Raw genomic sequence first — 14056 nt, forward strand, 5'->3', positions numbered from 1 at the left:
TCCCATATTTTTCCACATTGAGTTCTTACCTTCTTATGTTGGTGTCACAGTCGTCTCCCTGTTTTGGAGACTAGTAACAGCTTTAGGACTGGAACCCTTCATATCTATCAGGGACTCTGCATTTAATGGGGCTTTGTTTCCCTTGGTCCTGAATCAGTTAATGCCAGTTTTTCTGTTTGCAGCTCTCCTGGAGTTAAGGTCAGCTGCACCTGCTTGGTAGCCATGTGTCACGCTCCCCGGCTCCCCTGCTAGGCTCCCCGGCTCCCCTGCCATGCTCCCCGGCCCCTCTGCCTTGCTTACCGGCTCCCCTGCCACGCTTCCCCGCTCCCAGGCCGCGCTCCGTCGCTCCCGTGCCAGGCTTCCCAGTCCCCCGCTCCACAGCCTTCCTGCTCCATCGCCTGCGGTCTCCAGGCAGCCCGGTCCCCGCTCCCGGCGCCCGTCGGCTGCTCGGCCTCAGCCCGGCTCTCCTGCTTCCTCCTCACCGCTCCCTCCTCTGGCTTCTGGCACCCGGGTCTCGCGCATGCGCATTAGGGCGCGCGCGCGGTCATTGACCCTCTCTTAAAGGGCCAGCACCTTGAAACAGGAAATTGCTTAGACAGGTACAGGGTATATTAAGATTCACCTTCCTGGTGGGCGGGGCCTGTTCTACGTGTTTAGTAAGCTAGTGTTCAGGTCCCCTATTGCTTTGCCTTGTACCTTGCCTGCATTAACCCCGTCCTGTCTCATAGAGCCTGTCCTGCCACGCCAGCCGCTCCGAACCACGCTCATTCCCGTACCCTGACGGTGACTTCGGCGGATGTTCCACCATCTCTGCAGCTCCGCCAGTCTCCAGTCCCTGGCTCCGTTTGGTGACCCGTTCCATCGCTCAGCAAGTTCCGGATTCCGCCTGACCTTACCACCTGGCCTCGGACTCTGAGCCTCGTCACCCGGACCACCGTCCAGAACTCCATCCACCTTTCCTGCTCCCATACGGACTGTCCGGCTTCCAATAGTGCTTCGGCTGCCGTGCACCCAGACCCTCTGGCGGGGTGACCTGCCTGGCTGCCTCCTCAAGGGAAACCGGTGTACGGTCCAGAGGTTCCACCACCCGGACGTTACAGCTAGAACAGGCCATGGATCCCGCCGAAGCACTAGCGGCCCTGCAGCAGGAACTCACACGACAGCGCGAGACCCAGACCCGCATGCTGAACTTCATGACTTCTGTGGATGCCCGTCTGAACGCGCTACAAGCAGCGGCCACGCCTGTGGCATCTCGGGTTCCCACTGCACAACCCACGACTGCAGCTCCCGTGGCAGTCTCCTCGGATGCTTCCAAACTCCGTTTGGCCTCACCACCCCGGTACGCCGGTGATCCCAAGACCTGCAGGGGATTCATTAATCAGTGCTCCCTCCATTTCACGCAGCTGCCGCACCTTTTTGCATCTGACCAAGCCAAGGTCACCTTCATGATGTCCCATCTGGAAGGAGAGGCACTGGCCTTAATAACCACTTGTGGGAGAAGGAGGATCCGGTAACTACCAACATCCAGGAGTTCCTGCAGGCATTTCGTACCACCTTTGATGAGCCCGGACGCGCCTCCGCGTCTGCCTCATCCCTCCTCCGGCTACGTCAGGGGACTCTGACGGTGGGCCAATACGCCATTCGGTTTCACACCTTGGCCTTGGAACTCGGGTGGAACAATGAGGCCCTAACCGCCGCCTTCTGGGAGGGACTCTCGGGTCGGATTAAAGATGAGCTGGCGGGTCGGGACGTGCCGTCCTCCTTGGATGCCCTGAGTGCTCTAGCGACTCGAGTGGATCTTCGTTTTCAGGAACGATCCAAAGAGGTGTCCCGCGAGAGGCGTCCGATGCGGCACGCCTCCCCACCACTGAAGCCCATCGCTCCCCAGTCGGCGTCACTTGGCGCTTCTACCTACGAGCCCATGCAGATTGACCGCCTGAGGCAGTCTGAGCAACGCAGAGCAGAACGACTAGCAAAAGGTCTCTGCTTCTACTGCGGAGCTGGCACACACCTGCTACGCTCTTGTCCCGAGAAGCCGGGAAACTCCAAAGCCTAGGCCTGGTAGGAGAGGCCACCCTAGGTGCTGGGACACTCTCAGACTCCGTTACCTGGACTATTCAAGTCACCACAGAAGAGACCCGGTTCACGGCAGAGGCGTATCTTGATTCCGGAGCAGCAGGCAACTTCATCCAGCAGGCCACGGTGGATAAGTACCAGGTGCCTGTCCTCCCACTAGAGAAACCGCTGGTGATCGCCTCTGTAGATGGGAGACCCCTCTCTGACACAGTCTCACTGATCACCAAGCCTGTGGAAGTACGGATCGGTGCTCTGCACACCGAGAAGATCACCTTCTACGTCCTCCCGCGTATGTCTCATCAGATCCTGCTGGGACTCCCATGGTTACGGACACACGAACCGTCGGTCAGCTGGAGTACAGGTGAAATCACCCGATGGGGCTCTTCGTGCCACGAGAGATGTCTGAAAACCATCCAGCCCGTTCGACGCCCTCCGGTTCCAGAGTCTCTACCAGGACTGCCTTTTGCCTACTGGTCCTTCTCGGACGTTTTTGATAAAAAGGAGTCTGAGGTACTACCGCCTCATCGTCCCTACGACTGCGCCATCGATTTACTGCCAGGAACCACGCCTCCTAGAGGAAGAATATACCCCTTGTCCCCTGCGGAGACACGAGCTATGTCCGCCTATATTACCGAGAGCCTGGCAAAGGGGTTCATTCGGAGGTCCTCATCCCCTGCCGGAGCAGGGTTTTTCTTCGTCAAGAAGAAGGAAGGTGATCTGTGCCCTTGCATCGACTATCGGGGTTTAAACCAGATCACCGTAAAGAAAAAATACCCTCTGCCGCTTATCCCCGAACTATTCGATCGACTCCGAGGAGCCCGTGTATTCACCAAGTTGGACCTTCGTGGGGCCTATAACCTGGTTCGCATTCGCTCTGGAGACGAATGGAAAACCGCCTTCAACACTCGGGATGGGCACTACGAGTATTGTGTCATGCCCTTTGGTCTGTGTAATGCTCCGGCAGTCTTCCAAGAACTGGTGAACGACGTGTTCAGAGATCTCCTCTATGTCTGTGTCGTGGTCTATCTGGATGACATCCTGGTCTTCTCTCCGGACCTACAGACCCACAGAGAGAACGTGCAGCTAGTTCTCCAGAGGCTTAGAGAGAACCGTCTGTACGCCAAGTACGAGAAATGCATCTTTGAAAAGTCTTCTCTTCCCTTCCTGGGTTATGTAATCTCGGACACTGGCCTGCAGATGGACCCAGAGAAAGTGTCTGCCATCATCAACTGGCCTCCTCCTTCCGGACTGAAGGCTATCCAACGCTTTCTCGGCTTTGCGAACTATTATCGGCAATTCATCCCGCATTTCTCTGCCTTGACTGCGCCTCTCTCTGCCTTGACTAAGAAAGGAGCTAATCCTAAGGACTGGCCCCCGGCGGCCGATGCCGCGTTCTGCTCCTTGAAACAGGCGTTTGCTTCCTCCCCGGTTCTCCATCGCCCTGAATTGAACCGACAGTTCACCTTGGAGGTGGATGCCTCCTCCTCAGGAGCCGGAGCAGTGTTGATGCAGAACTCCCCCTCCGGCAAGATGGTCACTTGTGGATTCTTCTCCAAGAGCTTCTCGGCACCCAAACGCAACTACACCATCGGGGATCGGGAGCTACTGGCCGTGAAGCTTGCCTTGGAGGAATGGCGCTACCTCTTGGAGGGAGCAGTATACCCTGTAATCATATACACAGACCACAAGAATCTGGAGTACCTGCGGTCAGCCCAAAGACTGAACCCACGACAAGCCCGCTGGTCCTTGTTTTTTGCCCGATTTGATTTCCAACTCCATTTTCGGCCTGCGGATAAAAACGTGCGGGCAGACGCTTTGTCCAGGTCCTTAGTGCCCGTGGAGTTGGAAGAGGAGACGTTCCAGCCCATCATCAACCCCAGCAACATCATGCCGGTGAATCCTGTCACTGTAACTCAGATACCCCCTGGGAAAACCTATGTCCCAGATACTGACAGACAGAGAGTCCTGCACTGGGGCCATGCCTCGAAAATCGCCGGTCATGCTGGTCAGAAGAAGACTTGGAGCACGATTGTCTGTCACTACTGGTGGCCGTCCCTCCGTAAAGACGTCTCAACCTTCGTCTCAGCCTGTCCGTCCTGTGCCCTGAACAAGACACCCAAGCACCTACCATATGGACGTCTCCTGCCTCTGCCCATTCCTTCTGTTCCGTGGCAACATATCGCAATGGACTTCATTACGGACTTACCCTTATCCTCTGGACACACAGTCATATGGGTTGTGGTGGACCGTTTCTCAAAAATGGCTCACTTCATTCCCATGGCCGGGCTGCCCTCTGCCCAGGAGCTAGCTGACTCCTTCATCCAACATATATTCCGATTGCATGGCTTTCCCGCACACATTGTGTCCGACAGGGGAACTCAGTTTACCTCGCGCTTCTGGAGGGCCCTCTGCAAACATCTGGGAGTATCTCTGGACTTTTCTTCGGCCTACCATCCTCAGTCGAATGGGCAAGTGGAGCGGGTCAATCAAATCCTGACCTCCTTCCTGCGCCACTACGTTAATGCCCATCACGATGACTGGTCCACGCTTCTTCCTTGGGCTGAGTTCTCCCACAACCATCACATCAGCGAGTCCACCTCCAGCTCTCCATTCCGAGTCGTTTACGGACTTCAGCCTTCGGTTCCGTTGCCAGTATCCTCGGCTTCCGATGTCCCCGCAGCAGATGCTCTGGTCCAGGACTTCTCAGCCATATGGAGCTCTGTCAAGACCTCCCTTGAGCGAGCTTCTTTGCGGATGAAGAGACATGCGGACAAAAGGCGCTTGGATCCCCCGTGTTTCTCCCCTGGTGATCTGGTCTGGCTTGCATCCAAGTATGTCCGATTGAAGTTGCCATCGTACAAGTTGGGTCCTCGTTATATCGGGCCGTTTAAAGTCGTCAGCAAGATTAATGCTGTCTCCTACAAGCTGCAGCTCCCGGCCACGATGCGGATACCCAACTCTTTCCATGTCTCCTTGCTCAAGCCTGTTGTCCTTGGTCCCTTCTCCGCTGAGGTCGGTACTGCTCCTCCTCCCATCGCTGACGATGAAATCTATGCGGTAAGGGATATCGTGGCCATGAAGACCGTACGTGGTCGGCAGTATTTCCTGGTGGACTGGGCGGGGTATGGTCCCGAGGATAGGTCCTGGGAGCCCCGGGAGAATGTTGGCACTCCTCTGATTCGTGCCTTCCTGTCCCGGTTGCGGGGAGGGGGGCGTGGGGGAGGGGGTACTGTCACGCTCCCCGGCTCCCCTGCTAGGCTCCCCGGCTCCCCTGCCATGCTCCCCGGCCCCTCTGCCTTGCTTACCGGCTCCCCTGCCACGCTTCCCCGCTCCCAGGCCGCGCTCCGCCGCTCCCGTGCCAGGCTTCCCGGTCCCCCGCTCCACAGCCTTCCTGCTCCATCGCCTGCGGTCCCCAGGCAGCCCGGTCCCCGCTCCCGGCGCCCGTCGGCTGCTCGGCCTCAGCCCGGCTCTCCTGCTTCCTCCTCACCGCTCCCTCCTCTGGCTTCTGGCACCCGGGTCTCGCGCATGCGCATTAGGGCGCGCGCGCGGTCATTGACCCTCTCTTAAAGGGCCAGCACCTTGAAACAGGAAATTGCTTAGACAGGTACAGGGTATATTAAGATTCACCTTCCTGGTGGGCGGGACCTGTTCTACGTGTTTAGTAAGCTAGTGTTCAGGTCCCTTATTGCTTTGCCTTGTACCTTGCCTGCATTAACCCTGTCCTGTCTCGTAGAGCCTGTCCTGCCACGCCAGCCGCTCCGAACCACGCTCATTCCCGTACCCTGACGGTGACTTCGGCGGATGTTCCACCATCTCTGCAGCTCCGCCAGTCTCCAGTCCCTGGCTCCGTTTGGTGACCCGTTCCATCGCTCAGCAAGTTCCGGATCCCGCCTGACCTTACCACCTGGCCTCGGACTCTGAGCCTCGTCACCCGGACCACCGTCCAGAACTCCATCCACCTTTCCTGCTCCCATACGGACTGTCCGGCTTCCAATAGTGCTTCGGCTGCCGTGCACCCAGACCCTCTGGCAGGGTGACCTGCCTGGCTGCCTCCTCAAGGGAAACCGGTGTACGGTCCAGAGGTTCCACCACCCGGACGTTACACCATGCCTCCCTTGGGTTTAAATAACCAGGTCTCCTATTAAGTTTTGCTGACTATGCAAAGTCATTTGTATATTGGCCCCCTTTGGTGAAGGAGCTGCTTAGGATTTGTCCTGGAGTTGGATCTTGATATGGTTTGGGGTTCTCCCAAGCCTCGAACTGCCCATGAGCCATCTTCATCCCCTGCCGTGGTGCTGGATGCCTCTCCTGTGCCACCTGTCCACCACTTCAGGCACCTGGCTGTTAGGCATCAGCTGTCCAGGGTCTTTGTGAGTTCTGAAGCTAAATCTCTGTTTTTCCCTATCACACATGTGCAGGTTCCCGCTGCCTTTCCTGGCTCTAAGTGTGGGATTTCTGCTACTGTCCATGCACATGACATCACCAGTGATGCGGCAGCTCCTGATTCGCCATCGCTGATGTCACCAATGATGAGGCAGACGCTGATTGGCCATCGATGACATCACCGGTGATGTGGCGGCCACTGATTGGCCGTCGATGACGTCATTGGTGATGTGGCAGTCCCTGAATGGCCGCTGCTGGTGCCACCTCAATCTGGTGCTTGGCTTGGGGCAGGGCTTAGTCTTGAAAAGATCCTGGATAATGCACATGGCTGCGCGTGTGTCATTCTGACTCTGTAGCTATTGCAGAGCAGTGCAGCCATATTGCGGCCTCAGCACCCATGCAGCTCTGTAGTGTGTGTGACAGTGCTGTGTGTATACTGGAAGCAGTAGGCAGGGTTAGGCGTCCGGTACCCGTCACGCCAAGATTATGTGGTGAGGTACAATACGGCTAGTCTTTCCACTTCCCCTCCACCATTTCAGTCCTTCTGTGGCAGTTCAGTACTCTTAACTGAGCTTTGCCTACTATCCTGGTGTGCAGTGCACCCTACGTGCACAGACAGTCACCCTCATGACTCTCTGTGCTGCTAACAGGAGACTGGGGTCTCCCACGGTGCAGCCCAATCTACGCGTTTCTCACCCCCACAAGTTTTCCGGGGACAGTAAGGTGTGTTGAGGCTTCATTAACCACTGCTCGATTCACTTAGAGCTCTTGGCCTTTCAGTATCCCACTGAGAGAGCTAAGGTGGGTTTTGTCATCTCGCTCCTAGCTGATAGAGCACTGGAATAGGCTTCACTGCTCTGAGTATGTGGAGACCCAGTGACAAACTGGGCTTTGGACTTCCTGAAGGCTCTGAGGGGTGTGCTCTTGGGCCCCCAGGTGGTTCATGAAATTGCTTTATGCCTTCTGGATCTGGTTCAGGTTTCCTCATCGGTCAACACCTACGCCATAGAGTTCCGTACACTCGCTTCCGAACTCAAGTGGCCAGAAAAGGTGTTGTTACTGTTGTTCTGGAGAGGTCTTGTGGGGCACGTTAAAGATGCCTTGGCCACCAGGGAGATACCACCTATCCTGGAGATCTTGATTTCCATTGCCATGAGGATCGATCAGCGCCACGCCAAGCACAAGTTGGAGCGTGCGCAGAGTCAACCTCGTGTGCATCTGGCTTCCACCTTCTCCAGCCCCCTGGCTTCGACCTCGAACCCTGACCCATGTCCTGTACCCATAGAGATTTGGCAGACAGGAGTTAGGCCACAATCATCCATAGCTAAGCTTATGTGGTGAAGTATGGTAGGGCTAGTCTCCCCGCTTCCCCTCCACCATTCCAGTCCTTCTGTGGCAGCTCAGTGCTGTTAACTGTGCTGCGCCTACTGTCCTGGTGTACCCCTACATGCACAGACAGCCACTCTCAGGACTCTCTGTGCTGCTAACAGGAGAGTTCCCGTACTCAGTGTGTGTGCAGCTAACTCCGCCGATTGTGTTTTTGATTTTTTGTTTTTCTCTGAAGCTGTGCCTTTCAGCTGCCTGTCCATTTGTGGCTTTACCATCTGTCCAGAGGCCCTTGGGAGACATTAGAGCTCATATATGTTTTGGCTCTAACCGTCCTCCCGCATAACAGATCTTCTTCATTTTTGGTTGTATACCCCTGTTTGTCGCACCTACCCTCTTGTTGTATTAGTGCAGTAGTGGGCTCAGTGGGCTGTACCGCCCGACTCCTCAGCTAGGACTATAGTTGGGCTTCAGGTATTCCTGCTTGGTGACAGGTGCGGAGCCTGTATAGGGTCTGGTGAGGAGTGCAGAGTACAGTGCCAGGAGAAAGGCAGGAGTTGTCCATCTACCCTCTCACTAGCACCAGGGCCCACCATTCTTATTGTGTTCCTGGTGTTTCCCCTTGTTTGGGTTGTTGTTGTTGGGTGTCTTTTGTTGCGCTTCAGACATTTGTTGGTCTGAACGAGCTCACCACAGACGTAACGTGACTGTTAAGAATAAATAGTAGCCAAGACTGTGGAAACAAAAAAGTGCAATAAGGTCTTATTTGATGATAAAAAAAACGGTAGGCTGAAGAAGGTGCTCACCTGGTGCGGTTGTGAAATACGCAGAAATAGATGGGATTCAGAGTTGTCAGCTGCTGTAGCCTCTTGGGTTAAAAAAAACTATAAATTGTACAACAGAAATAACTTGTATCCTCTGCGCTGATGACGAAATTCCAAAGGAGGGTTCTAGGAGAAGAGATAGTTGTGATGCAGTTTATTATCAACGCTTTTTGAAGTCATCTGATTTCTTCATCAGGACAAAAAGAGAGTTTGATTTTTTTCTGATGTAGAAGTCGGATAAATTCAAAATGCATTGATATTAAAACGGAATTGCTACTAATCCTGTCTCCTGAACCCTCCTTTGGAATTTTATCAGTAGCGCAGAGGATAGACTTTGGGTGAAAGAAATGTCACTGTTCTGCATTATTCACTTAGAATGGTTTTATGCATCTGACATTTATGGTTGGGTATGTGGGGAAAGAGTTCGGGCCTCTTGAGCAAATCTCCACAACTTCATAGGCATACATGAAGCAGTTGAGTTCAGTTGAGTTTAGGTTAGACTACCCACAGCCTGGCTACATATTCTAACACGTGGTGTAGCTTACATTGTCAGCACCTGAGGTAAGCATTTAACATCCCTTATTCTGTGGACCATTAGCCCTTTCTTATATCAGTCCAGTATGCAACTCCTTTTTATCCTCCAAACATATGTATTATATTTTAATAAAACAATGCTATAATTATAGTTCAGTCTTTGACCAATACATTTTCTGCTTTCTCCTAAAATTTGACATAAAATTCTTAATTTTTTTGTTATTTTTTATGTCCATGTTACTACCCTAGCCTTAAACCTAATCCTATCCCTAACCCTACTGCTACTTCTATTTCTAATCTGAGCTCTATCCCCAACTTTAATCCTATGCTTAACATCTCAACTAGCCTAACCCTAAAAGGTTAGAAAAAGTATGTATGAATTCAAATTTTATTAGAACACATATTTTTTTAATTATTTTACTTTGAAAATTGAACCAGCTCCCTTAGCAAGTTTTTGTTTTTTTTCCTCACAATATTATAGCATGAGAAGAGAGATGGAGGGTTACAGGAAAGCACAATGAAGCCTTTGTTATTTCAGGCTGTGACTATGCAAAGCACAGCAGTCTAGATACGTTTTTCACTCGGCTTGCATTGGCAGTGATCAAGGTTTTTAAACTCTCTGCAACATACTTTGAGCTTTGTCTGCTAAGTCGCTGCCTCAAATTGACTCCTGCGCTCTGCGTATGAACCTGTGATGCTGACCAAGATGTCAAAGAAGCCTCTTGCTGCTTTACAAACCTAACTCACCAATTACCGGGTGAGCAGTGACCATGCACTGTACCAAAAAGAAGCAGCAGTATGGCCATAAAACTTTGCTCTCAAAGTTTTGGACCTACTCATGCTATGCCAGGGCATCCAACTGTAAATGATGGATGTGTGAAATTTGATTTTGAAGCTATAGGACAGAATGTCTAGCCTAATAGTAGGTTACAAAAAACAACTTGAAGAGTGTAGTCTAAAAGGCAAAAGTGTAGTAAGATGTGTTTTTTTATCCAACTTGTTTATATAGCACTAATAATTCTACAGCGCTTTAAAGACTAGGTCACCATTGGGGCTCACAATTTAAATTCCCTATCAGTATGTCTTTGGAGGGTGCGAGCAAACTGGAGAACCTAGAGGAGATGCAAGCAAGAACATAAAAACTTCTTGCAGAAGTTGCGCTGGTACAGGAGAGAAAACTGTGGAGCAAAAAGCACAATAGGGTCGTACCCGGTAAGGGAACAAATAACAGAATTAAGTGCACTCACCTCTTGTGGTTGTGAAAGTAACAACCCCTGAAACCATGTGTAGAGAGGGTAACAGCCGCAGCCTCGAAGTTAGACGTATAGGAAAAATGAAGAAGAAATCGGGTATACGCCGCGCTATCACCACAGAATCCGATGTTAATTTTATTCCTTTATTCTTTGTACAGGTCGACGCATTTCAGAGACATCTATCTCCTTCATCAGGGCATGTACTTAGATGTCCTGATGAAGGAGACAGATGTCTCTAAAACACATCGACCTGTACAAAGAATAAAGGAATAAAATTAACATCGGATTCCGTGGTGATAGCGTGGTGTATACCCGATTTCTTCCTCTACAGAAGTTGCGTTGGTGGGATTTGAATCTGGGACCCCAGCGCTGCAAGACTGCAGTGCTAACCACTGAGCCCGCATGTTGACCTTAGAAAAAAGTTCCTTCGGCCTCTTCGTCCAGGCTCTCATTTAATCAAATAATCATTTTCACATCATCAATGGATTGTAATTTTTAGTTGGAATCATCCAAAAGTATTTTATTTCACAACAAAATGCCCAAAAAATAATTTATTTCACATAAATATAGACAATGCTCTTAAACTTCTCTGCAAATCTTCTTTAGAATTTTCTATCCATCCTCAATAATCTATTGACTCCAGGAAGGCAGATTATGTTTTATGTCTTATGGCGCTGAACATTTCAGAACATGGGCAGTATGTGTCTACTAACTACAAACATGAGAGCTGTTTATTTCTTTTCCCTTATCAAAGACAAATTGCATATTGAGGCTTTGAGCAGTGTGGTAAGCAGGGGGTGGGCACAATGCAGTCCGGAGGCAATATTTTACTTGTGTTTGAACTACTGTCAACAATAATGAAAACAACAAAAAGAAATATCAAGCAAGACTTGGGTTTCAAACTGATTCGGTAGATAATATATACAGTAGAAAGTTTGTTAGAATAAGAGGAGACATTGTAGTTATTGGAGCACTAGGTATTCTTATCACACTGTGTGAATGATTATTTACACGGCTTACAGAAGCGTACCGTAAGCTTCTCGTTACCGGGCTACAGGACTATTAATGCCAAGTCAACAGAAAACTTTGACTGAAATGAGATGTTAAACATGTTTATTTAAATAAGGAATATACAAATGTTACTTAAAGATGGAACTTTCGAATATAATGACTTTTCTGTCCGTTATTTGAGGAAATTCCAAAATAGGAGTTGGGAGATGTGGCTATAATGGGGAAAGGAGGCAGTTTTTGACCTGTTTTTAGGTTCAGAGGCTCGGGAAGCATGCTTTGTAAGCCCTACCTTAGGCATTATTCAGATATTCAGGTTTTTTTGCATTAAGAAAAAAATAGACCTTTTTCATCAGCGTCCTGGAACCAATTTTCATCCATTTTTAGTCAGTCCCCATTTTTATTTGGCATCAGTTTTTCTTTCATTCAAAAACATTTTTCAAGTTTTTCTTCTGTGTTAAGTAGTAAAAACAGACAGTCCTTAAAGCACACCAATCACCAGGATTTTCCTATATAACCAAAAAACAGTGCTATATTGGCAATTCTAAACATACCTTTAGTTGTGAGGATCATGCTGTTGTGAGAATCATGCTGATTCTAAACATACCTCTAGTTGTGAGCTCAGATGTATAGGTTTTGAAACACAAGCAAGTAAAGTTTGTAAAATGAGCAGCTTTTTGATTGGCAGCAGCTGACGATCAGCTAATAGCTGGGGTGGATTTTGATAGTGATTTCTGCCCCCCTGCCTATCCATCCTCCCCCTATCTGTTATTTATGCTAATTCTATTATAGATGCGTTTTACTAAGTGGCTAGAAGGATCTGTGCTGATGTCATACCCATGTGACCAGAAGCTGATACCAGGAAGCAACATTATTTTTCTATTGGCAGAGGCCTTGCCCCCGCCTTGCCCCTTCTGGTCACATGGGTATGACATCAGCAAAGGTCCTTCTAACCAATTAGTAAAACGCTTCTATAATAGAATTAGCATAAATAACAGATAGGGGTAGGATGGACAGGCAGGGGGTGGGAATCACTATCAAAACTCACCTTGGCTATTAGCTGATTGGCAGCGGCTGCCAATCAAAAAGCTGCTCTTTTTACAATCTTTACTTTCATGTGTTTTAAGACCTTTACATCCTAGCTGACAACTACAGGTATGTATAGAATGACGGCAAAAAGGAGAAAGGTTTATCCAGCTCACCTATCATTAAAGTCCATGCTTTCCTCCAAGGTGCACGAGTCCCGCCGGTCAGTCCATACCAGTACATGTAGCAGAAGATTTGGAAGGAAAAAGTGGGCTCAGCACCAATATAATAAAATCTAAAAACTTTTATTAATTTCTGATTAAAATAATATCAGGGAACGCACTGTACAAAACATGAAACAGGTGAAACTTTACGCGTTTCGGACAAAAAAATTCCTAAAACCAGAAGTTTCCTAGTAAGGTCACTTCTGGTTTTAGGAATTTTTTTGTCCGAAACGCGTAAAGTTTCACCTGTTTCATGTTTTGTACAGTGCTGGTTTTAGGAATTTTTTTGTCCGAAACGCGTAAAGTTTCACCTGTTTCATGTTTTGTACAGTGCGTTCCCTGATATTATTTTAATCAGAAATTAATAAACGTTTTTATATTTTATTATATTAGTGCTGAGCCCACTTTTTCCTTCTAAATCTTCTGCTACATGTATAGAATGAGCATGATAATGCCAGTAAAGCATTGGCTTTAGGTTATATAGGAAAATGCCACATTTTTTTCATGGATTTGAATGGGCATGTTTGATCCGTGATCAAAAACAAAAATATCTATTTGTTTTATTTTGAGAATTATCAGTCTTCAAGAGAACTCAGGCAAATAAATATACACTACAATGTATGTAAAAAAAACCGGAAATCTTAATGAAGCCTAAGGAAATAATTGCTTTAGCATTTGGTATCGCATATAACTATGTTGATGGAAAAATAAAAATGTATTGCTCTTGGAAGAAATATAGGAAAAAATAAAACCGCAAAAATGGAAAATTGCATTGTCCAAAAAAGGTTAATTGCAGATTAGAGAAAACAAAGCTTAATCCCTATTGGTTATAAGTTACAACCCATGTTTCACGGCGGGGGGGATGCACAAGGGTCATGGATTAGGTGCTTTACACAGGCAGATTTCATATTTTACCATAGATGAAAAATATTAAACCATGTGATGTGAAATGGCCAAATACACTATAGACCAGCATTCTTTTTTACCTGATTCAATAGACGTGATCATCGATCATACTCTTGATATTGCACATTTCCAGTGTAATACGCCTTTCTCATAGGTTCAGAGGAAGGACAAATATCTCATTTTCAATTTTGTTGGTGAAGCATCTGGCAGTCTAAGGCCAGCGTAATGGATTGCAATTAGGCAGCCATCCAAGCACATGCTGGTTGTCAATAGAGTCTAAAAAAAGCATTCTCTCCATAATCTGCACGTGGATTACCATGCAAAGTTGTTTCTGTGGTGAAAGTTTTTAATCACTTACCAGCTGCTGTAGGGTTCACAAGATACCGAATGCAGGCAGATAGCAGGATGGTGGGGATGTGTGTGAATTGCCTTCAATGTACCTACTTATTCAAGAGGCCCATTCATCCATTAGGTTTATTTTTAATATATCCCAGCA

The sequence above is a fragment of the Anomaloglossus baeobatrachus genome, chromosome 8, assembly GCF_048569485.1.
Source record: "Anomaloglossus baeobatrachus isolate aAnoBae1 chromosome 8, aAnoBae1.hap1, whole genome shotgun sequence".
NCBI lineage: Eukaryota > Metazoa > Chordata > Amphibia > Anura > Aromobatidae > Anomaloglossus > Anomaloglossus baeobatrachus.